General features: G+C 41.2%; 1 protein-coding gene and 1 non-coding gene across 2 annotated transcripts in view; one reads left to right on the top strand and one right to left on the bottom strand.

Annotated features, from left to right (window-relative positions):
• ANGPT1 (angiopoietin 1) overlaps positions 1–27,842 on the bottom strand; it is a 265,372-nt gene that overhangs the window by 215,473 nt on the left and 22,057 nt on the right. The window lies entirely within an intron of this gene.
• On the top strand, positions 19,173–19,310 carry LOC119927487. The gene has a single exon (XR_005450484.1). It is a non-coding gene; the product is annotated as a small nucleolar RNA SNORA7 (small nucleolar RNA).

Raw genomic sequence — 27,842 nt, 5'->3', positions numbered from 1 at the left:
CCATTTTACAGATGAGGTAAGAGGCACAGAGAAGTGAAGTGACTTGCTCAAGGCCTCACAGCAGACAAGTGGAGGAGCTGAGATTAGAACCTAGGTCCTTCTGACTCCCAGGTCTGAAGCAGCATGGCTCAGTGGAAAGAGCACAGGCTTGGGAGTCAGAGGCCATGAGTTCTAATCCCAGCTCTGCCACTTGTCAGCTGTGTGACTTTGGGCAAGTCACTTAACTTCTCTGGGCCTCAGTTCCCTCATCTGTAAAATGGGGATTAAGACTGTGAGCCACACATGGGACAACCTGATCGCCTTCTATCCGCCCCCAGCCCTTAGAACAGTGCTTTGCACATAGTAAGTGCTTAGCAAATACCATCATTATCATTATTATTGAGAAGCAGTGTGGTTTAGTGGAAAGAGCACGGGTTTGGGAGTCAGAGGTCATGGGTTCTAATCCCGGCTCCACCACTTGTCAGCTATGTGACTTTGGGCAAGTCACTTAACTTCTCTGTGCCTCACTTATCTCATCTGAACATGAGGATTAAAATTATGAGCCCCACATGGGACAACCTGATTACCCGGTATCTACCTCAACGCTTAGAACAGTGCATGGCACAAAGTAAGTGTTTAAATACCATCATAAAATAAATAAAAAATAAATTTAAAAAAATTCTCTGGTTAAACTAGAAGTAGTTAAAACCATATTATGTAATTTACATTTTCAAGTGTTTGACAAATCCTACTGCAATTACCTAGCTACAACTTGAGTTAGGGAGATGTTTTGTTTTGTCGTCTGTCTCCCCCTTCTAGACTGTGAGCCGGTTGTTGGGTAGGGACCATCTCTATATGTTGCCAATTTGTACTCCCCAAGCACTTAGTACAGTGCTCTGTACGCAGTAAGTGCTCCGTAAATACTATTGAATGAATGATCAGTCTTTTTTCTCTATAAATGGTAATTAAGTGCTTATGTACCAGGTACTGTACTAAACACTGGGGTATGAACAAGGTAATTGGCTTGTACACAGTACAGGTCCCACAAGGGGCTCATAGTCTAAGTAGTCTTCCCACACTTGAACCATTCAGCCCTATATCAAGTGCTCCACTTCATTCTTGTTCAGCTTCTATGTCCTCCCAACTCCAGCACAATGTGGTTCAATGGAAAGAGCACGGGTTTGGGAGTCAGAGCTTATGGGTTCAAATCCCAGCTCTTCCAATTGTCAGCTGTGTGACTTTGGGCAAGTCACTCAACTTCTCTGTGCCTCAGTTACCTCATCTGTAAAATGGGGATTAAGACTGTGAGCCCCATGTGGGACAACCTGATCACCTTGTATCCTCTCCAGTGCTTAGAACAGTGCTTGGCACATAGTAAGTGCTTAAATGCCATCATCATCAACATCATCACTAGGCCATGCTGCTCCTCAATGATCTTATTACCAGTTGCTTTTTAAACCTTGCTTGAACAAAACAAACTTCTACTTAGCTGTAGGACCTTGGGCAAGTCACTTCACTTCTCTGTGCCTCAGTTATCTCATCTGTAAAAGGGGGATTAATACTGTGAACCCCATGTGGGACACAGACTGTGTTTAACATGTTAGTTTGCACCTATCCCAGTGCTTAGTACAGTGTCTGGTACATAGTAAGCACTTAAATAGGCTAGATAAATTCTAGGTTAAATACAGTTTCATTTAGGACCTAATATTGTAGGACTGTATGGCCTAATGTGACCCATTGCAGGCACAGGCAAACTATTCTGTACACCAGAGTACACCATACAGCCAGTACTCTGTGGATGTCCACGGCCTACAATTTGGGGCCAGCAAAACAGTGTTGGGTGTGCTGACCTGAATCAGAGCCATCTTGCCCTAGCCCTAGCCCAAAAATTAATTTAATGGCCTCTAGAGTGTCTGAATTCCAGGGTGGAATCAGTACGGGCAACCATAACATGACAACAGCTGGGCATAGATTTCATCTTGAAATATTTATATTTTCCATCGTGAAATGATATCATTTAAAGTGTCAGACACATGAGGAAAATGGCCAATCTTGCCAGAGGGAATAGTATTGGACTTGAGAAGAGAAGAACCCAAGTAATATCTCAAACTTTATGATGACAAAGTTTGCAATTACTTCTTGAATTTGACTTGTAGGCTTGTTCCGGAAGATTCACATTGCTGTTTATCGGATAGATGACCTCTAATAGTTCATTGTTTATTTATCGGTTCTAGCTACTTAGGGATGTTTACAGATTGCAGCTTTTCTCATGCTAGGCTTCCTGCTAGTCCAGTGGATATATGCTTGAATTCGAGTCTTAAAATTGCTAAAAATACATTTGTTCAAAAACTCATATAAATACAGCACAAAGAATGATCTGTTCCAGCCTGGCAGAAAGGCAAAGTTGTAATAGCAAGGATTGGGGAATTAAACATCTCCTCTTTATCTCAAAATCTTTCCAAAATGGCCATGGCTGATGTGTGGGGGTGAGACTACAAATGATAATAATAATAATTGTGGTATTTATTAAGTGCTTGCCATGTGCCAGGCATTGTTCTAAGTGGTGGGGTATATACAAGATAATTGGGTTGGACAAGGTCCCTGTCCCACATGGAGCTCACAGCTTTAATCCCCATTTTACAGATGACAGAACTGAGGCACAGATAAGTGAGATGACTTCCCCAAGGTCACATAGCAGAGGAGTGGCAGTACCAGGATTAGAACCCAAATCCTTCTGTTACCCAGTCCTGTGCTCTGTCCATTAAACCACATTGTTTCTCACGAGCACACAAAAGAGTAGAAAGAGGAAGAGTAAATTGGGATGGGGGGTTGTGCTGCTGGCAAACATTTTCATAATTATTTTGCCCCTTTTTTCTTGCCATCACCCTAATGATGGAGGGAGAAGGAAAACGTCATTTTGAGTCCCTTCCCTTTATCTTTTGGTGGACTCATTCCCTGGTTCCAGGTGACCTTTCCCTACATAGCCTTTATTTTACAAATTCTGCCAATCAGCTGGCATTGCCACTCTAAAATAAGTTTCCAAATGGGACTCTGGGGTGAGTGGCCTGGGAGTATGCCCCTGGAAAAGAGGGAAGAGTAAGGGGCAAATCAATAATCTAGTTCTCTCAGCCTGAGGATTGGGGGAGCAATCATTCTCACTACCAGCTCCTGGTGTCTTCGAGAGCCCAAGCGCACAAACAACTATCAACTCTCTCTGACTTCCCATCAGAATGCACTGTTGATTCACAGATCACCCTTCCCCACCATCCTTATTGCTAGGATCATTTTCTGAGAAAAGGGGATGTCAGAAAAATGCCTTTCAATTTTCTACCTCTTTGGTGCATACTCTGAATGAGGCATATCCAATTGGCCACCTAAGAAGTGAATAATTTATGAGAATTGCATCTTTTGTATTTTCCTGGCATATTTCCAAATTAGGCACAGTTATCTTATTTGGATCCTTGTTCACTTTACAAGCACTTTCAAAAGTATTGTATGGTGCGCCATTTATAACAGTGAAGATACATCACTATAAACGGGAAAGGTTCTCTCTATTTTCCTAGAGACTAGTAAAAACTATGGCTTAAATTTCATTGAATATTAACAAGCTAATAAGCAGTATCTATATTTAGATTTGGACCTTGAGCTTGCCAAAACATGTTGTTTTGGTCTTCCAAGGGAGATTATCCTCAACATTAGGTAGACAGGTCAGGCACAAAATGAAGGAAAACACATTTAGAAAACACCACCACACAACAGTGTCCTTTGTGAATGTTCAGGGGTGTCATGTCTCCCTTTGACTGCTTCCATGTCAGGCCCTGGCAAGATGAGAACTGTGGAGTAGGAGGTATTTGGAGGTAGAATTCTTATTACAACACTCCTTCATTAAAACACTACTTATTTGTACTGGGGATTCAAATGAACTCTGAGCTAATATATGGCCCTACATTTCTTAGCACCCCCTAGTGTATTTTCCAGCTATGCCATGGTTACCTTTGCACATTATAACTATTAAATGCTATGTGTTATGTTATATTAAATACCACACGTACTAGAAATGGTCCATTGAGTTTATGTTCCCATATTAGGCACGTACAGGACTGGGCTACTTTAACATCTGCATCAACACACATTCTCAAATGTATAGACCTTGACAACACCTCATCTGAAATAGCTTTTCCTGGATGATTGCCTTCACTTTATGAGGCTGTGTTCTCAACAGGAATGGCTTCCATGATTAAGGAAGTAGGCTCTGAACTTATTACCTGTAGAAATAAGCACAGGGTTTGTCTATTTACCGAGAATGTAGCCTAAAGATTGTGCCTGAAAAGGAAGGATTACGGAACTTGGTCTTGAGAGGATTTCATTCTTTTGCGATTTATCAAAGTATTATCCAGGTATTCATTCAGAAGTTGGACAAAAAGAATGACAAATTTTCGTCCAAGATGAAAGTGTTGAAAAAGATTCTGTCTACTGGATTATAATAGCTTATTCAAATTTAAGTAAAAATGGTTTGGGCAGCAACAAAGTTTGTGAAGGGAAAAAAATAAAGTCCTATTAATTATCAAGGTCCATTCTCCTGTTTAGTCTCAGAATGCTTGTTCCCTGGGTGTGGAGATGAGATTCTAGAATTTTCCCTTCTGGAGAAGAGAATCAGCTGACTGTCCAACAGAGACATTCCCAAGAACCTTTTTAACCCCACCACCCCAAATGCACAATTGTCTAATAGAAGAAATCTGCCCAAATACACAGATTACGCAAAGTTATATCCAGGTAAGCCATGGGTGAACAAACTCTCTGACTGCAGAATGGGTCTGCTCAGCCATCACAGCCTTGTGTTGCTATGTGAAGGAGCCAGTGGAGCTCATCTCTGTGTGTAAACTTGCCAGTGTTATTTATGCTAGTCCAATTTCCTCATGTCCTCTCCCTCTCATCTTCTCTCCTTCCAATTAGGGGAAACTAGGTTCCACAACACATAAGATTTAGTGGGACTTTTTTTTACATTTATTTTTTAACTGATAAAGTCATTGCTCTTGAAAGTTTATTTATCTTGTTACTTGTTAGCGTTGGCTTGTCAGGTTTCCAACGGACCTGTTATGCTACAGTGTGTCCCCCTTTTGGGCATCTGCTAAAGCTTAAACCAGTTTTAGCATCCTGCATGAAATTCAGGATGATGTGCTGGCATTTGACGAGGGTGGTGATACAGATGTTTTTCCTCATTAAGGTGGAAGAGAAAAACTCGTAGATCAGTGTGGAGTCTAGCCCTTCTGTACTGTCGTCACACTGGGTTGCCCATTCTTAGCAGTTGTACTTTCTTCCATGGGGCTGAGTAGGCAGGCCATTTCCCACACTTGAGGGCTCCTCTAGACTGTAAGCTCACTGTGGGTAGGGAATATATCTGTTATATCATACTCTCCCAAGCACTTAGTACAGTGTCCTGAACACAGTAAGCACTTAATACAATTGTCTGACACCATAGGAGCCTGCTCTATCCCCCAAGACCCGGACTCTTGATCCATCTTCTTCCCACTCACTAATGAGCTATCTCTGTAGTCAGTCCTCCCTTGCCTCTTCCCCCTTCTTTATTTCTGAGTCTGGGATCTGGCTCCCACTCTTGTTTACCCAAACCATACTTCCAATCCATCCACCACACCTCCAATCCACACTTTCCCACCTAAGGGATACTGGCAGGAAGTAAAGTTAACCTGTAAGGATTTAGGGCTGGGGACCCAGCCTCCCACCACCCCAATATCCTGTCCTGGGGAGAGGGAAAAGCCTCGATCCTGCAGGCCTGAACATTTTCAGACATACCAATACACAAAAGGTTCTTCACATACACACGAACATTCATTCATTTATTCTGTAGCATTTATTAATCATTCACTGTGTGCAGAGCACTGTACTAAGTGCTTGGGAGAGTAAAATACAACAGTAAAAAGTCACATTCCCTGTCCACAGTGAGTTTACACTCTCTAGGGGGAAGTAAAGACATCAATACAATAAATTAAGTTACAGATATATACAAAAATACTGTGGGGCTAGAAGACAGAAAGGGCAAAGGCAGCAAGTCAGGGTGACAGAAGTGAGTGGGAGATGAGGAAAAATGGGGCTTAGTCTGGGAAGGCCTCCTGGAGGAGATGTGCCTTCAATAAAGCTTTGAAGGGACGGAGAATAATTATCTGTTGGATTAGAGGGAGGAAGGGTGTTCCAGGGCAGAGGCAGAATGTGGGCTAGGGGTCAGTGGTGAGACAAGGGAGATCAAGTCACAGTGAGAAGGCTAGCACTAGAGGAGCAAAGTGTGCAGCAGCCTGAGTTGTAGAAGGAGAGAAGTGAGGTGAGGTAGCAGGGGGTGAGGTGGTGGAGTGCTTTAAAGCCAGTGGTGAGGAGCTTTTGTTTGATGCAGTGGTGGATGGACAACCACTGGAATCTTTTGAGAAGAGGGATGACATATCCTAAATGTTTTTGTAGAAAAATGATCTGGGCAGCAGAGTGAAGTATGGACTGGAGTGGGGAGACACAGGAGGCTGGGAGGTCAGCAGGGAGGCCTGTGGGGAGGCTGAGGCAGTAATCCAGGCAGGATAGGATGAGTGACTGTATTAGCATGGTAGCAGTTCAGATGGATAGAAAAGGGAGGATTTTAGCGATATTGTGAAGGTGGGATTAACAGGATTTAGTGATGGACTGAATATGTGGATTGAATGGCAGAGAGGAGTCAAGGATAGTGCCAAGATTATGGGCTTGTGAGACTGGAAGGATGGTGGTGCTGTCTATGGTAATGGGAAAGTCGGGGGAGGACAAATTTTGGATGGCAAGATAAGGAGCTCTGTTTTGGACATGTTAAGTTTGAGGTGACAGGAGGACATCCAAGGAGAGATGTTTTGAAGGCAGGAAAAGATGCGAGACTGGAGAGACGGAGATAGAGCAGGGCTGGAGATGTAAATTTAGGTATCATCCACATAGAGGTGGTAGTTGAAGCCATGAGAGTGAATGAGTTCTCCAAGGGAGTGGGTGTAGATGGAGAATAGAAGAGGACCCGGGACTGAATCATGAGAGACCCTCACAGTTAGGAGATGGGAGACAAGGAGGAGACCACAAATGAGACTGAGAATGAATGGCCAGAGAGATGAGGAAAGCCAGGAGAAGGCAGTCAGTGAAGCCAAGGTTGGATAACGTTTCCAGGAGAAGGGGGTGGTCCACAGTCTCTAAGGCAGCTAAGAGGTCAAGGAGGATTAGGATCGAGTAGTTCATTGGCTTTGGCAAGAAGCAGATCATTGGTGATCTTTGAGAGGGTGGTTTGTGTGGAGAAAAGGGGATGGAAGCCAGATTGGAGGGAGTCAGGAGAGAATTGGAGGAGAGAAATTTGAGACAGTGGGTGTAGACAACTCTTTCAAGGAGTTGAGAGAGGAATGGTAGGATGGAGATGGGGCAATAACTGAAGGGAGCCCTAGGAGGTTTTTTTTAGGATAGGGGAGACATGGATATGTTTAAAAGCAGTGGAGCAGAAGTCATTGGAGAGCAAACAGTTGAAGATGGCTATCAGGGAAGGAAGAAGAGAGGGGGCAAGAGTTTTGATTAAGGTGTGAAGGAATGGGGTCGGATGTGCAGGTGGAGGGGATGGCTTTTGAGAGGAGGAAAGCGATTTCCTTTAGAGATACTGCTGGGAAGGATGGGAGAGTTGAAAAGGGGGCTAAATGGGGAGGGACTAAAAGGGCAGGGGCAATTTTAGGGAGCTCATACCTGATGGTGTCAATTTTCTTAATAAAGTAGGTGTCCAGGTCACTGGGGGCAAGCGATGGGGGAGGCAGGGGGATGGGGCCTGAGGAGGGAGTTAAATGTCTGGAACAAGTAGAATTGGAAAACTTCCTGATGTGCTCTGATAAGGCTGCAGCATGGCATAATGGATAGAGCACAGGCCTGGGAGTCAGAACGTGATGAGTTCTAATCCTGACTTGCACCACTTGTCTACTTTGTGACTTGGGGTAAGTCATTTCATTTCTCTGTGCCTCAGTTACTTCATGTGTAAAATGGGAATTGAGATTGTGAGCCCCCCATGGAACAGGAACTGTATCCAACTCAATCTGCCTATAACCACCTCAGCGCTTAGTACAGTGCCTAGCACTTAACATTATTATTATTAATAGTAATAATAATTCATTCATTCATTCATATAATCATATTTATTTAGTGCTTACTGTGTGCAGACCACTGTACTAAGCACTTGGGAAGTACAAGTTGGCAACATACAGAGACGGTCCCTACCCAACAGCGGGCTCACAGTCTACAAGTGGGAGACAGGCAACGAAACAAAACATATTAACAAAATAAAATAAATAGAAAATATGTACAAGTAAAATAGAGTAATAAATATGTACAAACATATATGCAGGTGCTGTGGGGAGGGGAAGGAGGTAAGGCGGGGGGATGGGGAGGGGGAGGAGCTCTGCTCCCAGAGCTATTATTTCTTCTTCTACAACAAACAGCATCAGTGTCCCTTCTTAATAAGACAACTTTGCCCAATAGAACTTGGGAAACACATGGCTCAGTATAATATCAATGGGAAATGGCTTGATGTGGAGTTTTGTTGTACGAACAGCTCTCTAGGAATACAGTTAATACATAAGCAGAGGGATGCCAGCCTCACAAAAACAATGGAGCTCTGAAAGAGTCAGCTTCCACAGGAACCAGGGAGTTATGGTTTGGTTATGAGGAAGTATTTGGGTCAGTGTGAGTAATGTAGAGGCTTAAAATTAACCCAGACTGAACTAATATGCATGGAAATGGAGATTTATTTCCCTTCATGCTATTCCAAATAAATGAGATGGCTGACCTCTTCTCCTAAAAGAATCAATGGACAAACATTTCTCCTCCACCCAAAATAAGCAAATACCCAACATTTTCAATATGAAGTCGAATTGCATGTTTTCCCCAGAAGTGATGGAATTACATATTTTCAGATTTAATACAATGAGCCTGTTCATTTTAAGAATATTTTGGACCAACATTAAGTATGATTTTCAGGATGTTGCAAATAGGTATTTTATCTGCTATCAAATTTTTCTTCAGTTGAACAGAATTAAGTTGATAGTAAACTTTTATATCATGTTGAATGCTTAATAATAATAATGATGATGGCATTTGTTAAGTGCTTACTATGTACCAAGCACTGTTCTAAGCACTGGGGGGTGAATACAGGGTAATGAAGTTGTCCCACATGGGGTTCACAGTCTTCATCCCCATTTTCCAGATGAGGGAACTGAGGCCCAGAGAAGTGAAATGACTTGCCCAAAGTCACACGGCAGACAAGTGGTGGAGCCGGGATTCAAATCCATGACCTTCTGACTCCCAAGCCCGGGCTCTTTCCACTGAGCCACGCTGCTTCTCTCTTCAGGCCTAGAAATTTCCCCTAGACTAACCAAGAGAGAGCTTAACCTATTATCAGGGTTAAACTCTCTCCAGAGGAGCCTGGGAGAATACAAAACCATGCATTGCTCCTTTTCCCCTATCTCACAGACATAAGCAGCTTAGTGAAATAAAGGTGATCAGCATTCTAAACTACCATTCTACCTTTCAATCATATGTATTGCATACTTGCTGCATTCAGAACACTGTACTAAGTTCTTGGGAGAGTACAATATAACAGACCTGGTAGACACATTCCCTGCCCACAAGGAGCTTACTGTCTAGAGGGGGGAGACAGAGTAATATAGATAAATAAGTTATGGATATATGTACATAAGTGCTGTAGGGTTGAGGTGGGGGATGAATAAAGGATGCAAATCCAAGTGGAAGGGCAACTCAGAAGGGAGTTAGAGAAGATAACTTGAGGGCTTAGTCGGGTAAGGCTTCTTGGTGGAAACGTGATTTTCTTAAGGCTTTGAGGAGAGTGATCTCAGTCAAATATGAACATGTCACTTTTTCAAGGGACAGGGATAATAGGCTATTCATAGTGACATTAGGCTATCAAGACTGTGAGCCTGTTGTTGGGTAGGGACTGTCCCTAAATGTTGCCGACTTGTACTTCCCAAGTGATTAGTACAGTGCTCTGCACATAGTAAGTGCTCAATAAATACGATTGAATGAATGAAAAGTGTTCTCAATCAATGGTATTTATTGAAAACATACTGTTTGCAGAACCCTGCACAAAGTGTCTGGGAGCATACAAATGACAGAGAACACTGGACTTTACAACAAGGAAGTCTTCTACTTCTAGTTTATCGTTTATTAATTCACATAGCCCCCTTTCTATTATCTTTATCTACTATCTGTAAATAATTTTGTTTATACCTCCACTATTAGATTGTCAGCTTCTTGAGGGCAGGGGTCATTTCTTTTGCCTCTATTGTAGTCTCCCAAGTAAGGTTACTTTTGATTTGTCCTAGTTCATACAGGCCAGTTTGCTCCTGAACCATCCCCTGTGCTGCACTGATACACAACAGGATACTTTTACATGTGGTTTAAAAAATTTAAGCACTAAACTACCCTCCACCATGATGCCTGCTGGTGGGTTTGAATACTCTTACATGGAGCTAGAATTTGTATGGATCGGAGAGGGGAATAAAACAGCCCTGGAGAAAGTGAGCAGAGGAAGGTCAGGTGTCACTCTTGAGAAACACTCTAAGACTGCCTGAATTTGGGCTTGCTTCTATAAACTTACCAATCAATTCCGGTACCTCTAGACTGTAATCTTGTTGCAGGCAGAGATTGTGTCTACCTACTGTACTGTACTATGTTTTACAAAAAGCTTAATATGTGCTCTGCACTTAGGGCCTAGTAGACAGAGCCCAGACCTCGAAGTCAGAAGGACCTGGGTTCTAATCCTGGTTCCACCACTTGTCTACTCCATGACCTTGGGAAAGTGCCTCCATTTCTCTGTGCCTCACTTCCTTCATTTGTAAAATGGGGATTAACACTGTTTTCCCAATGTGGGACACGGACTGTAACCAACCCAATTTGCTTGTATCTACCCCAGGTCTTAGTACCATGCCTGGTACATAGTAAGCATTTAAATACTACAGTTACTATTATCATCATTAAATACCCTTGGTGATGTACTGAGTGATCACTGTGTGCAGAGTGCTGTACTAAACTCTTGTGAGAGTACAATGCAAAAGTGTTGGTAGACATAATCCCTGCACATAATGGGGTTACATTCTAATGGGGCTTTACAATATAATTTGTAAGGTCCATCAGTAGCCACCCTGCCCCAAAGTGTTCAGTGCTATTTGTTGATTGCTAAGGCCTTGACTCAGTTTCCATAGATTACTACTTGCTTTCCTTGGCCTTTTTTTAAATGGTATAGTAAGTACTGAACAAATGAGTCAAGCACTGTTCTGAATGCTGGAGTAAACACAAGGTAATCAGGTTAGACACATTCCCTTTCCCACATGGGGCTCCCAGTCAATCCCCATTGTACACATGAGGTAACTGAGGCACAAAGAAGTGAAGTAACCTGCCCAAGGTCACACACCACGCAAGTTGCAGATCTGCGATTAGAACCCAGGTTCTTCTGCCTCCCAAGCCCATCTTCGCAGTTTGAATTCCTTGCAGTTTCTTCTCATTTTCACTCCTGAGGGGAGTGGGTAATTATTTTGTTATGCAATCCCTGTAGAACTCTAAAAACTCCAAACACCTAAAAACCCTCACACCCCACACAACATGCAATGGAGTAGATGGATATTTAAATGTCCAGACAATATTGTAATCCTTCAGACTCTGTTTGCCAAAACCTTGAGCCATTTAAAAATTGAAGTGACTCCAAAACATTTATAAACAAGTTCCACTTTCCTTAAACTTCCATTCATTGTCACTTCACTTTACTGTCACCTTCTCATACATAGCCCCTCCACAGCTTATTTCTTGTCCCCTAATGTCTACCAGATGTCAAGTAAATTTGGATGTATTTCTCTCCTCTCCAAGGTTACCAGTTTGGAAAAGACCTACATCATTCCTGAAGTGGTTCATAGATTTCTCAAGTGCCATAAATAATAATAATTGTGGTACTTGTTATGTGCTTATTATGGTAATCAGTTCAGACATAGTCCCTGCCCCACATGGGGCTAACAGTCTAAATATGAGGGAGAGGAGTTATTTAAATCCCCACTTTACAGATGAGGATACTGGTGCCCAGAGAAATTAAGTGAATTGCCCAGGTCTATACAGCAGACAAGTTACAGAGGCAGGAATAGAATGCAGATCCAGATAATAATAATGATGGTATTTGTTAAGTGCTTACTATGTACAAAGCACTGTTCTAAGCACTGGGGAGGTACAAGGTGATCAGGTTGTCCCACAGGGGGCTCACAGTTTTAATCCCCATTTTACAGGTGAGGTAACTGAGGCACAGAGAAGTTAAGTGACTTGCCCTGACTCCCAGGCCTGTACTTTTTCCACTAGGCCACAGCTATATTGAGAAAGTTTCTTGGAAAGCAATTCTTTCCTGTAATGTATTCATGCAAAGTGTCAGTAAGAGATGGTAGATGCAGTTGGGAGGTTCAGTACCGGCAGAGGTTGCTTTAGGTGATTAATAAATCAATGGTATTTATTGAACACTTACTAAGTGCAGAGAACTGTTCTAATGCTTGGGAGAGAAAGATACATGTGTGGTCGATACCCAACCACCTCTTAGCAATGGATGGAGAATAAGTTTGCAATTTAGCCACAGTTTTTTTCTACTCTCATCTCTACTTGTTGAGGAAACACCTGTCTAAAATGGGGTAGAACACTAGCATCAGGGCAACAATCCATTGATAGTATTTACTGAGCGCTATGTGGAGAGCACTGTACTAATTAGGGGGGTACAAAACAACAGGATTAGCAGGAACATTCCCTGCCCGTAACATGTTTACAGTTTAGAGACTTGATGCAAGTACATAAAGAGAGGACATATTAGTTTCCCTTAGCAACCATGGGTGCCTCTGAGAAAACATGAAGGATCAGCACTGGGCTATTCTGGTCACATGCAGTACTAAAAGGGAAGCCCTGAGAATGGTCTTTTAGATCACACAGGGCCTGACTTTTAGCATCTGTTCTATCATGTAGCCCCAGACTTCAGATGCTTGCTGTGTAGAAAATTCAAATGGAGTAGGAACAAAAAGTAATAATGCTAATAATTAATAATATTAATTATGTGATCTATAGATACAAAAGCTTATATTAATGAGAATGGCATTTGTTAAGTACTTATTGAGTTTCAAGCACTGTTCTAAGCACTGGGGTAGATACAAGGTAATCAAGTTAAACACAGTCCCTATTCCACCTGAGGCTCATACTCACAATCCCCATTTTACAGCTGAGGTAACTGAGGCACAGACTAGTGAAATGACTTGCCCAAGGTTACACAGCAGAGAAGTGGCAGAGCCAGGTTTTAGAATCCAGGTTCCTCTGATTCCCAGGCCTGTGCTCTATCCTCTAGGTCACGCTGCTTCCATGGCATGTCTAACTGGATATCATAGAGAAGACCTAATTGTAGAATCTGGGAAATACACTGATTGTCTCTTTTACTTTCTGTTTTCAGAATTGTATGTTTGCCATACAAATGTTGGCAGTTATTCTAATTTTAGCATGTAGCCTCACTTCTTATAATGTATATTCACAGTCCCTGTGGCCAGAACTGTACACACCAAGCATCAACCCACATTCTTTAAATGATTATTGCGGTTACATCTCATGCTCTGTCACATCCTATGATTAATAGATATTGCTGAATTACCACAAGAAGTGGTGCGGAAATGGGTCAACCATGGCCTTGCATCCTTGGTATGGAATTCAAGCAAACAGAAAAATATTTTAGTCATTTTTCTGAGTGGGCTGGCTTATGTTTTGAATTTCTTTGGCCACAAAGTCTCAAAGGAAGAGTATATTAAGAGAAAAGATCTGTTTAGGATATGCCTGCTTTCCCAACTTGTCATCTTAAGACGACACATTTTTAGCCAGAAGAGGTGGAAAGTCAGTTAAAAAAGCTCCTTTCCTATGGGTAACCCTAAAATGGGAAACCAGAAACAGCCCAAGCAATCAGAAGGGGCAATTGAAAGAACAAATGGCTCTTTCAACTTTAAGATGGTATCTGGTTTGAAAGCCCCTCACCCCTAGACTCTCCTGTCAACATTCTCTAGTGTGGAAACAACTTCAGAAAGAGGAAGGGGCCATGGCTTGGGCATAGGAATGAAGCATTAAAAGGTCTGTTTTTATAAAGACAAGATGTGAGAAAGTTGATATTCAATGGTTTGCTTTCTGCATTCACCACACTGAATGAGCTCTAGAGATTAAGTTGAGGGATCTTTCTCCTCATTCAAAAATGCATTTCCAGCCATCAGTCAGTGGAGTGGTGATAGTATCATTTGTGTGAAGAGGGGAACAACAATAACAACAAAAAAAACCCAACCTTTTTTTTTTTTTAGCTTATTTCCAAACAAATGACAAGTTTTTATTACTCTCACCTTTGGGAGAAAGGTGTCTTGTCCATTACCTGCTAATGGAACTGTATTCTTTTCTTAATTAAAACAGAGACCTGGTTAGGAAATTGAAGTAATAAATAGTTCACTGTGAACTTGGATGTGTAGTTCAGTCAACATAGTTTGCATAATCTTCTCTGTATCAACAACATTCCACATGCATATTTCTCTCTAAAAAGCAACTGCATGGACAGTTTCACAACAGTAGGAGACCAAGGCTTAAATACATTGCACCCTTTCAACATTTCTGCTATTAGAACTAATTTTCAGCATGCCCCTCTTACTTACTTCCCAGAAGCCACTGATGATCTTTGAAATTGTATCCTAAGATGCAGAAGGGTGCATTTATTCAGACAAAATATGACCAAAGTGTCAGTCCAACATCCAAAAGCCATAACAGTTTAATTTCCCAAACTATTTGGGGGGGGGAATAAAAACAAGAGACTATTATGTCAATTTAATATGTTTACCAATAGAAATCCTCAGATTGTCGGTGGCTTCCATAAACAGGATCAATCCCTGTGCACAATAATTAGCAAGAAAATAAAACACAGTGTAATAATAGGCTTACATCATTTTTCCTGGGACAAGGGAAATGAAAATGTTATCTCTGTGGCATACCACTGGCATGTTCCACTGCATGAGATCAGTGTGTGTGTATGTATGCTTGTCTATGTAATGCTCCTTTTACTCATAGTAAAGAAAAAAACTGCTAAGTATGTTTACAGTAACTTTTTTCTTCTTGAGTGGTGTGCTTCCACAGCAAAGCCAGTTTATCCTTCGACTTTGAAGCAATGGAGAGCACATAACAAGACTATGAATAATTCCATAGGTAGTGTAGATTCTAATCATGAAATGCAATATTTCAGTTAAAACTGATGTTATCTTTAAGAGGCTTTGGCAATGTCCGTTTGTCTTCAAAACAATCTATGGGGTAGCCTGTGTGACGGGGATGGGGTGATTACCCCTTAAGCACTTCAGTACAAACCCCAGCCCCACTGCAGTTATATACACATCCTTATACTCCGTTACATTCCTTATCTGTAATTTATTTTAATGTCTGCCTCCTTCTCCCCTCACCTACAGACTGTAATCTCTCTGTGGGCAGCAATCTTGCACTAACTCTATTGCATTCTATTTTTCCAAGTGTTTTATACATATGATTGATGGAGAGTTGAATCAACACATAATAATCATGATAATAATACTAATCCTACTACTACTACTACTACTACTAATAATAATAATAATAATAATTGTGGTATTCAACAACATGGGTCAGTGGTAAGAGCCTGGGCTTGGGAGTCAGAGGTGGTGGGTTCTAATCCCGGCTCCGCTACTTGTCAGCTGTGTGACTTTGAGCAAGTCACTTCACTTCTCTGGGCCTGTTACCTCATCTGTTAAATGGGGATTAAGACTGTAAGCCTCATGCGGGACAATCTGATTACCTTGTATACCCCTCAGTGCTTAGAACAGTGCTTGGCACATAGTAAGCACTTAAAAAATACCATCTTTAGCATTATTATTATTAGGAGCCAGGCACTGAACTAAGCAATGTGGTGGATGCAAGCAAATCAGGTTGGACACAGCCCCTGTTCCACATGGGGCTCACAGTCTCAATCCCCATTTCACAGCTGAGGTAACAGGCACAGAGACATGAAGTGACTTGCTCAAGGTCACACAGCAGACAAGAGGTGGAGCTAGAATTAGAACCCATGACCTTGTGACTCCAAGGCCTGAACTCTATCCACTATGCAACGCTGCTTCTGTGCCTATACAGCTGCTGTTACAGGGTCCCTTAGGGAGTAACCGCTGGAGCTTCCCAAATGAAATCAGATAGAGGCAGACTACGAAGGACAGATTTATGTAGGAAGTTCAGGGTGGCAGCATGAGAAATAGGCATTAACCAGAAGTCAGAGGCCCTATGGTCCAATGAATGTTTGGAGATTATATAAAGAAAGGAAACCACAATGATCAGTGGAAGAAGGAACTTTCATATAAGGACAGACTGAAAATATGATGATTTTTCAGTTTAGAAAAGTGAAGGCTAAGAAGGAATATGATTGTGGCTCACTAAACCCTGCAAAATGAAGGGGCATCAATTGAAGCAGGTAGGTTCAAAATATACACAAGGAAACAACTCGACAGAAAGATGGGCAAGCATATGGAAATTGACACCAAAGTTGTGTCGACATAGTTTTGTCTTGCACAAGACAGATTTCGATAAACTGATGGGTGTGGGATGCTTAAGAAGATGACACTCATGCTTCACTCAAGCATCCTACTGGTATTCTCAGACACAGGGGCTATTTGGTCCATTGGGCTGAGCCAGTAATAACATTTCTTATGCTCTTATTCTCCCTCTGGCACAGAATTTGGGGTTGCTGCTTCTTGTCTGCTGTGTGTCTTTGGACCAGTCACTTAACTTCTCTGTGCCTCCATTACCTCATCTGTAAAATGGGTATTAAAACTGTGAGCCCCATGTGGGACAGGGACTGTGTCCAAACTGATTAGCTTGTACCTACACCAGCACTTAGAACAGTGCTTGACACATAGTAAGCACTTAAATATCATTATCAACTACTAATGCCTTTTTAAACATTTTTGTTCAATCAATTGTATTTATTGAGTGCTTACTGTGTGCAAAGCACTGTGCTAAGATCTTGGGAGAATACAGTATAATAGAGTTGGAAAAGACTTGTTCTCTGTCCTCAGTGAGTTTACAGTCTAGCATTTATTATGTGTCAGGACTTGTACCAACCACTAGATTCAAGATCTATACTAGGTTGGACACAATCCATGTCCCACACAGTGCTCACAGTTTTCATCCCCATTTTATAGATGAGACAATTGAGGCACAGAGAAGTTGGTGACTTGCCTAAGGTCAAATAGTAGAGAAGTGTGTCTAGTGTTTCCTGGTGGATAAAGCACAAGCCTTGTAGTCAGGACTTGGATTCTAGTCTCGGCTCTGCACTTGTCCGCTATGTGACCTTGAGCAAGTCACTTAACATCTCTATGCCTTAGTTACCTAGTCTGTAAAATGGGAATTAAGACTGTGAACGCCATATGGGAAATGGAGTGTGTCCAACCTTGTATCTACCCCAGTGCTTAGAACAGTGCTTGGTACATAGTTAAGTACTTAACAAATAGCATTAAAACAAAAAATGTGGCAAAGCCAGAATAAGAAGCCAGTTCCTTCTTACTCCCAGGCCTGTACTCTATCCAATAGGCCACACAGCTTCTATATTTCTCACTTTTATTTGAAAGTGCTGAAAAGCAAACATTGCTAATGCCTCTTCTTATCAATAATAATTGGGATATTTAAGCATTTTCTATGTGCAAAGCATTGTACTAAGTGCTGAGGTACAAGATAGGACATAATCTGTATCCCACATGGGGCTCACAGTCTGCAAAAATCAGTCTAACCTGAATCTTGAGATCCAAGGTAGAACAGATCAGAGAGTGTCTGGGAGTTCCAACACTAAAGGCATCTAGATACACACATTCACCCACATACACTGAGCGGCATCATCACTGAATCAATGACATTCATTGAATGTTTAATGTGTGCTGAGCATTGAACTAAGCATCTGGTAGAGTACTCATGCCTTCTTATGTAAAATAAAAGATACCTATTCACCTGGAGGCTATCAGCTCTCTCCTTCAAATATGATCTCATATCCTGCTACACACTATTCACTGCATGCAAGATATTTTGGGGGGTGATTACTGCCAAAAATCAACAGTAGTGGCAATTGTAGTTATATTTCAAATTTCAGAAGGAAAACCTGTTAGGTCTCCATATAGGGTTTTCCTGGATGCTATCCACCAATCTAATATCTGAAGACTCAGGAGGGTTAGTGTAATGTTTTATTGAATTATATTCCCAAGTTGTCAAAGTACAAAGCAGATAAGCCAGAGGTCAATTTTGGCTGACAGGAAACATGAGTGAAATTGCTACAACCAGAAACCTTGAAGGTTCCTCATTTATTCCCCAAGTTAGTCCTAGGACTGTCTTTATTCATCAAGTTCCAAGAAACTTTTATCCTGCACACTCAAAATCAGCTGTGGAAGATCCCCTACTTTTGTATCCCCCAGTTTCCACTCTGGAAAATGTAGTGAGGGTATCTTTCATGGGGCCTCAAAAGTGGCTGCCAGATGAAATAAATCAATCATACTTATTGAGCACATACTGAGTGCAGAGCACTGAAATTCAACACTGAGGAAAGTGCAATAATTCTACCTTTGCTATATGACCCTGGGCAAGTGACTTAACTTTTCCATGTCCGAGTTCCCTCATCTGCCAAATGGGGATTCAATACCTGTCCTCCCTCCAACTCACACTGTGAGCACCTCATGGGACCTGATTATCTTTTTTTGACCCCATTGCTTAATAGTATGCTTGGAACATAGTAAGCAATTAATACCACAATTATTATTATTATTTTTAATGTAACAGTTAATAGACACATTCCCTGCCCACAAGGATTAGGGAGGAGGCAGAAATCTCAATATCAAATCCTCTGCCCACTGAGGATTGATTGTATGATATCACTTCTAAATATTCACAGCTACAGTATCCCTCCAATGCCTGAGGGGTCACAGACTGAATAAACAAGTCTCTTCTGACTCTAATCTGATCTTTGACCTTTTGGCTGCCTTTGAAACTGTGGACCAGTTTCCTTCTCCAGGAAACAATCAGTTAGTAAGTCAGTAGTACTTATTGAATGCTTACTCTACCGTCCCCTCTCAGGATCACATCTGGAGAGTTTCCAGTACTCTACCAATCTGGGCTCAGGGAGGGAGAGTCAAGCAGAGGTACACCCATTCCATTCCTAGATTGGGCAGTGGCTAGCTAGTGGAAGGCAAGCTGCTACAAATCAAAATTTACACCTGTGCTGGGCAGCAGCAGCATGGGAAAGAGTCAAGGGTGGACTCAAGTTTACTGCACTGAAGACAACAATGGTAAACCACTTCTGTATTTTTACCAAGAAAACTCTATGGATATACTAACAGAATGATTGCAAATGGAGGTGGGGCATTCTTGGAGACATGTGTCCATGGACTCTCTATGGTTCAGAGACGACTCGTCAGCATAAGACGAAACCCCATAGCACTTATGAACATATATATATATATATATATATAGATTATAATAAGGTATGGATTATAAAATATTTATAATTAATGTCTGTTTCCCCCTCTAGACTCTAAGCTCACTGTGGGCAGGGAACCTGTGTACCAACTCTGTACTTGAAGCACAAGGGAGCATAAAATAATAGAGTTAGTAGACATATTACTGGCCAAGAAGAGCTTACAGTCTAGGGAGGGGCTCGCAGTCCTGTTCTGTTTATTCTTACTCTCTTCTATTGGCTCTACTGCTGCCTCTCACTTCATATCTTTGCATATCTTTCACTCATTTGTTAGCTCAACTCCCATGGCTTCAACGACCATCTCTTCATTGATGTCTCTATCTTGCTGTCCCTGAGCTTTCATTTTTCTTGTAACCTTTCATCATTTCTGCATCCAGGACATCTCTGCATCCAGGATGAGGAGCAGCATAGTTTAGTGGAAAGATCCCGGGCTTGGGAGTCAGTGGTCATGGGTTCAAATCCCAGCTCTGCCACTTGTCAGCTGTGTGACTTTGGGCAAGTCACTTAACTTTTCTGGGCCTCAGTTACTGCATCTGTAAAATGGGGATGAAGACTGTGAGCCCCATGTGGGACAACCTGTTAACCTTGGATCTTCCCCATTGCTTAGAACAGTGTTCGGCACATATTAAGCGCTTAACTACCACCATTATTATTATCATCTCTAAATATATTTCTTGTTGGCACCTTAAGCTCAATGTGTTCAAAACTGAACTATGAATCTATCGATGGTATTTACTGAGTGCTTACTGTGTGCAGAGCACTGTATGAAGTGTTTGGGAGAGTACAGTATAGTAGTGTTAGAAGTCTCAATCCCAGCCCTCAAGTTATATATGATCTAGTGGGGGGACAGACTTTATACTAAATGAACTCTTTTTCTTCCCAAATATCCCTTCACAGTTGATACCACCATCCCATCCATCTCTGAAGCCCTCAATTTGGGCATTATCCTGATTTCACCCACTCTTCTAACCTCCATATTCAGTCTGTGGCTAAATCCTATCATTTTTTCTTCTACATAATTCCTAGGATCTATCCCTTCCTCTCCATCTGAACGGTGACCAAGCTGGTCCAGGTACTTATATTCCCATTTATCTCCTCAGAGGCCTCCATTCATACAATCTATCCTTTCAATACTTTGATGCCTAGATTATTGTCCTCATTCTACACACACACACACACACACACACACACACCTGCCCACCCACCAATAACCTTCAATGGATACTCCTTTCTCTCCAAGTCAAGCAGAATCTCCTGGCTGCTGATTTTAAAGCAATCAGCATTCCCCCTCCTATACATCCACTCCCTTCTCCCACTATACCCTAATTCATGCTCTTTGTTCCTCTTAAGCTAACTTGCTCTTCATGCCTCATTCTTGTCTCTCCCACCTCTTTCCCCACTTTCCCCAGTCTAGAACTCCCACCCCCTTTTAATCAACTACACTACAACTCTCTCCATCTTCAAAGCCCTTCTGAAATCCTCCAAGATGCTTTTCCTGATGAATCTCTGTTCTCCTTAAGTTATATCATCCTCCAATACCACTTCACCACCTCTATATTAGAACTTCAACATCTCCTATATATTTGTATATTCTTAACCACTCATTGCACTTCTATTGTTGAAATATTAAACAAGTACATATTACCTTCATCCTCCAATCTGTAAATCATTTTATTTTCTATCTCCACTAGATTGTGAAGTGATTGAGGGAGCTTCTAGCTCTCTACTGTACTCACCCAAGTGCTTAGTACAGTACTCTGCATACAATAGGGGCTCAATAAATACCACTGACTAAAAAACATGGAATCAAAAGCACACACAAAAAGACTGTAAAAACTCCTGGGGCTGCTGGAACATGCAATACCAGTGTAGCCTAGTGGAAAGAGCGTGGGCCTGGGAGTCAGAGGACCCGGGTTCTTGTCTCACCTATGCCAACTGCCTATTATGTGACCTTAGGCAAATGACTTATGTGCCTCAGTTTCCTCATCTGTAAAATGTGGATTAAATCCTATTCCCTTCTATTCAAACCGTGAGCCCCATTTGGGACAGGAATGGTGTCTGATACGATTATCTTTTGCCTACTCCAGCATTTAGTACAGTGCTTGGCATATAGTAAGTGCTTAATAAATGACAATTGTAATAATAATTATTATTACTATTGAATCAAGGTATCTGAAAAATCATTATTGCTTCACATGAAGGCAGGATGGGCTAAAACAAGCTATTCCAATTGGAAGAACATATTTCTACAATAACAAATAGAATCGGACATCCGTGATAACACTGGCATAACACATACAGGAAACAGCAAAGCATCCATCAGCTTGGAAGGAACTTGAACCATTTCCTTGATGAAACAATAGTGGCAGGACAATCAAGGAAATCATTGAAATGGAACTAACTTGCTGCCTAGATAAGGCAGTGACCAGATGCTCTCCAAAACTCTTTCTCCCATTATTTGTAAATAGTTAATATTTGTCAATCCTATGGATTGTAAACTCCTTGAGGACAGTAGTCATTACTTATACATTTATTATACTCTCTCAAGTGCAGTACAGTGCTCTGCAGACTGTAGGCTCAGTAAATACTGTTGATAATAGTAATGATGGCATTTATTAAGCGCTTATAATGTGCAAAGCACTGTTCTAAGCACTGGGGAGGTTACAAGGTTATCAGGTTGCCCCACGGGGGGCTCACAGTCTTAATCCCCATTTTACAGATGAGGTAACTGAGGCCCAGAGAAGTTAAGTGACTTGCCCAAAGTCACACAGCTGACAATTGGTGGAGAAGGGATTTGAACCCATAATCTCTGACTCCAAAGCCTGGGCTCTTTCCACTGAGCCACAAAAACAAAAGTACAACCAAGCATACAGAATACTGAAGATGTTCATTGAAACTTTGGTTACAATATGGACTTGACCAATTTCAGACTCAAGCCTTTCAAGGTCTCTGGAAATATTTAGCCTTTTTATTTATTAATGATCTCAAAAATTGTTACCTCCCCTTCTATAGTAAGATCTTGTTAGTGTGGGTGTGACTGACAAAACCAGTGCTTAATAATTGTAATATTTTTTACACACTACTATCTGTCAAGCACATATTCAATGCCAGGATAGAAACACAGTAAGTTGGATGCAGTCCCACACAAGCTCACAGCCAAACGGGTACTAAATCCCTATTTTACAGATGAGAAAACTGAGGCCTAGTGAAGTGACTTGTCCAAGGTCACACAGCAGGCAAGTGGCAGAGTGGAGATTAGAACCCAGGTCCTCCAACTCCCCAGCCCATTTTTCTTTCCACAGGCCATGCTGTGGAAAGACCACCTTGTAACATCTATAACACTTTTCACACTGAGGGCACACAGTGATAACATTTTGTGCCACTGGGGCACTGTATTTTTCACTGTTTTTGTTGTTATCCTCAATGTCCCAATCTTCTCAAAGCCTCTGTACAAAGAAAGTTACTCCATTTCTGATTGCTGCATACAAGGCTGTCCTAAACAAAGGCTTACTCAGCATATGGTATCCCCACAAACCTTGATAAAGTCAGAAGCATATACAGTGAGTCCTTCCTCAGAATTGTATTCACCATGTTTTGAATAGAATGTTTTTGGGGTACTAGGAAATATTATTCTGACAAAGCACACTGGTCTGGTAGATCTTGATGTGCTATTTTTTGAAAGAAAAGGTTTGGGTGATACACCACAGACCTTGTCAAGGTGAGGGAATTACAGCGTGAGTTTTCCTTAATGTGGGGTTCATGCAGAATGTAACCCCTTTGTTTTCAGAGAACTAATTGCTTTGTTTTTATTTCATTATAGAAACCCAAAATATTACAAGGAATAAAATGCTGGGACAATATTCACATTTTTGCCCAAGATGACACCACAGAATTCCTTAAATTTATTTTGGGTAAAGGTAATATTTACAGGAATGATAGTGTTAAGGAGACATCTAAACTTATGAGTTTAGATGCTTATGAGATGCATTTTAGATGTTTAGAGTTCAGATGCTTATAAGAAGCAGCATGGCTCAGTGGAAAGAGCACAGGCTTTGGAGTCAGAGGTCATGGGTTCAAATCCCGGCTCTGCCAGTTGTCGGGGCTCTGCCAGTTGTCGGCTGTGTGACTTTGGGCAAGTCACTTAACTTCTCTGTGCCTAAGATATCTGATCTGTAAAATGGGGATTAAGACAGAGAGCCCCCTGTGGGACAACCTGACCACCTTGTAACCTCCCTAGCGCTTTGAACAGTGCTTTGCACATAATACACTTAACAAATGCCATCATTATTATTATTATTAAACCCAACTGCTGATTATGTTACAGACTCAAAAGCTAATGGCTTTTGTTCTATGGAAAAATTCAACACTGTTTTATAAAACTATACAAAGATTTCCCTTGATAATTTTGGTAGATATGTAAAATGTGTTCTAAGGATTAAGAGATACTAACAACTCAGGACATAAAATGTGTCCTAAAATTAAACTATTTAAAGATGGGAATATCTGTGAAATAATGAAGGGCCAAAATGGAACATGTAATTAAGCTGGTTGACTGATTCACTAAATTTATTTGGTGAATTTTCATTAACTAATCCCAGAATAAAACATTAATAAGGAGAAATAACCTTTTTATTTATCACAATTATTCATATATCCTTTACTGCTTAGTACAGAATATGAATGGAACATTCTTCAATATTCCAAAACAGAATAGAACCAGAAGGAACATCCAAATTATTAACACTGGTTGTGCATATTTGCAACTCTTAAAACAAAGGGTCTTACCACCAGGGAGCAAAATACAGAATTACAAAATACTTCCCACAAAACAGACATCCCGATCACTAATGGAAAAATAGAGGAACTAGACTTCCATGGAAGACGGAGAGCAACTAGAGAGACTTCTGCTCTCATGACTGAACACAGTGACCACTGAACTAAGGTTTACAATGCATTCAATTCTGATGGAATGCATGTTTATGCTTTCTCTGTATGTGTTGGGTAGAATGTGATGGCAGAATTAGGGTACCTTATTCCAAAAGCTCATGTATATCAGGATATAGTGTGATGCAAGTTTGGGTGAAATAATAGTTTTTGCAAGTTTATGGGGTAAGAAGCAGTTGACTAGAACAATGAGTTTACCTTTAAATGAGGAACTTCAAGACACAACATGCTTTACAACAAGAGAACTAGGTGTCCTGCCCAGGAAACGATTGATTCTGATTTCCTCCCACAGCTACCAACAGTCTGTCAACAGCTTTGTCATTATCAGGAAATCAGCTGAATTTCTTGTGTTAGCAACCTGTATATTGCAAACGTCTTTGGGAGGTGAACAGAGAGAAATCTAGGGTGAGTGTCTAGCTTTCTATAGATTGTAACACTTGGACAGACACATACATTATGTAACTGACATCTTCAGTAATTTCATCAAACTTCCCAAAACAGCAAGGCCAGCCCACACACAGTAGGTTCTTGGAAACCAGTCTGTTCACTAGCCAGAAGCCATGTGAATTTCAACGGAGTTCTGTTTGACCTGGATATCCACAGAGGGTGGCACTGACTCTGGATGCTTTGTGATGGGCTTGAAATAAGGCAGCCACAAGGAAGCTAGCAGAGGAAATGTCATAGTGACTTGTTAGAGGCATGACTCTGCCAACTGAGAAAAGCACCAATATGCTGGACTAGTATAATGCCACTACCAATCAACCCATTGTGTTTGTTGAGCTTTTAACAGTGTGGAGAGCACTGTACTAAGCACTTGGAAAAGTACACTACAATAGAATCCGTAGACAATGTCCCTGCCCATGAGGATCTTACAGTCTGTAGGAGGAGCCGACGAAGAGCAGATGGCTCATTTTAACAAAAACCCCAGGCAGACACAGGAGTGAAACTGTTCTACAAAGAGCAGCATTTGCCAGATGAAGGATTTTCTTACCACGTACAGCAAAATCTCTTTTTGAGAAGCAGTGTTTCCTAATGGGCAGAGCACAAGCCTGGGAGTAAAAAGGTCCTGGGTTCTAATCCCAGCTCCACCACTTGTCTGTTGGGTGACCTAGGGCAAGTCATTTAACTCCTGTTACCTCATGGGTAAAATGGGGATTAAGACTGTGAGCCTCAGGTGGGATATGGATTATGTCCAACCTCACAAGTATGTATCTATCCCAGCACTTAGTACAGTGCCTGGCAGATAAGCACTTAAATACCATAAAAAATGAAAAACAAAAAAGAACCCACAGGTTGAAAGCACCATGAAGTTGATTACAGTTTGCCACCAAGAAAAACATTTAATTTTAGTCCACCTTCAACATAGGAAAAGCGTTAGAACTAGACATGCTTTACCCATAATCCCCATACCGCCCATTTTGTCTTTCAGCTCCTCTACCTCAGTCAACCCCAAGTCTGTGTGTGGGTTCTTTGTTGAATGTGTGTTTAGGGCAGCATTCATTTTCAAATTTATTCTCCCCACTCCCCCAGCAAAAAAGACAACATATGTACATATTTTTCATATTACATGCACTATATTCTCCAGCTACTCAAAAGTGAATTATGCCAAATGCTAATGTTGCCAGAAAAGTAACCCCTGAGTTACACAAAACCATATCATATGCAGTTTGGTCTTTGCAGACACAATGGCATACAACAAAGGCAGATTAACGTCAGTGGCAGCATCTTTCAATGGAAGGCTACATTAAATATAGCATATAGAATAATTCTGAATTGTCAGAAGCCTAAAACATTTTATTCCTCTCTAACGAGAGCAGTTTATCATTCCAGTCTAAATATTTTCAGAAATGAAGCCACATTGTTGCTTTCCAAATTGTTTTCTTCTAAGTGCCTTGCTAATACACACCAGCCATAGTTATGTATTGCAATGCAACATAACGATGTGAGGTAATACGGATAACAATGTTCTACCACATCTTAAAAATACCTCTCCATCAAAGACATGATGTAGATCAAGGAGGACTTTATAGAATTCCCAATAGACCGAAATGATTAGAGAAAATTCTATGTATGAAATGTGCACATAGACATATAAAACCCTGTCCTTTGGATTTGGAGATGACAGTACCGACAGTAAGATTCTTTCCTGTGTGGTGCAGTTGGGATAGGAAATGGGGGTGGGGGGGGTGGGAGAGACACTGTGGCTGGAAAAAGTGTGAGCAATTAACCCTATCTTTCATGTGCAGTAGAGAAAAACCCATTTTTCATTGTTGCCTGTGTAATTTTCAGTGCCTCACCCCATTTTCTTTTTTGGTTCCTCTATCTTCCGGAAGCTTCTGTTCTAAAAAGATCAGCTCAGTTCTAACTGCCTTGATCATCTGCTACTATCTCCCAACTGTCCACTGCCATAATTCATTGTTTGAGATTTCATTTCAGTGCATCTCTCAATTGTTCATTTCCCCAACTTCCTGGAGTTCATTTCACCGAGGAACAGCTATTTGAGTATCCTACTGTGGTTAGTTCCTTTAACAGGTTAGAGAAGGTTTGATGTTTGACACCTTGCTTTGATGGTGGTTTACTAAGTGCCAACACTGCACTGATTTTGATTCTGGTTGGCTCCTTAATCCATCAGGGAATTTATTGAGTGCTTACTGTTTGCCAAGCACTGTACTAAGCACCTGGGAGAGTACAACACAACGATTCAGATATATATATATATATATATATATATATATATATATATATGTAGAGGGAGAGTGCAGAGTGAGCATAGAAAGCAAAGTGGAACTACTCAAGAAGTGGGACATGGTGTCTGTTATATGTTCTGCTATAAAGATTTTTAGACAATAGATCAATCGGTGCTATTTGAGCACTTACTGTGTGCACAGCACTGTTCTACAAACACTTAGGAGAGTAAAATATAATATAACCGACTCTGTACTATATGAATTACATTACAGAGAAGTGGCATGGCTTACTGACTAGAGCATGGGCCTTAGGGTCAGAAGGACCTGGGTTCTAAACCTGTCTCTGCCATAAGTCTGCAGTTTATCTTGGGTAAGTTGCTACACTTCTCTGTGCCTCAGTTACCTTATCTGTGTAATGGTGATTACGAGTTTGAGCCTCATGTGGGACAGGGACTGTGTCCAACCTGATTAACTTGCATCTATCCCAGTGCTTAGTACAATGCTTGGCACATAGTAAGTGCTTAACAACTATCATTATTATTGTTATTATTACAAATATCCTAACAGGTTTTATAGAAGTAGCAAGTGCCATGCTTCCTCAGCAATGCCATATAAAGACTGTCTGAGAA

This window comes from Tachyglossus aculeatus, chromosome 4, assembly GCF_015852505.1.
Source record: "Tachyglossus aculeatus isolate mTacAcu1 chromosome 4, mTacAcu1.pri, whole genome shotgun sequence".
Taxonomy (NCBI): Eukaryota; Metazoa; Chordata; class Mammalia; order Monotremata; family Tachyglossidae; genus Tachyglossus; species Tachyglossus aculeatus.
The sequence above is the reverse complement of the archived record's forward strand: the minus strand, read 5'-3'. Positions and strand labels throughout refer to the sequence as shown.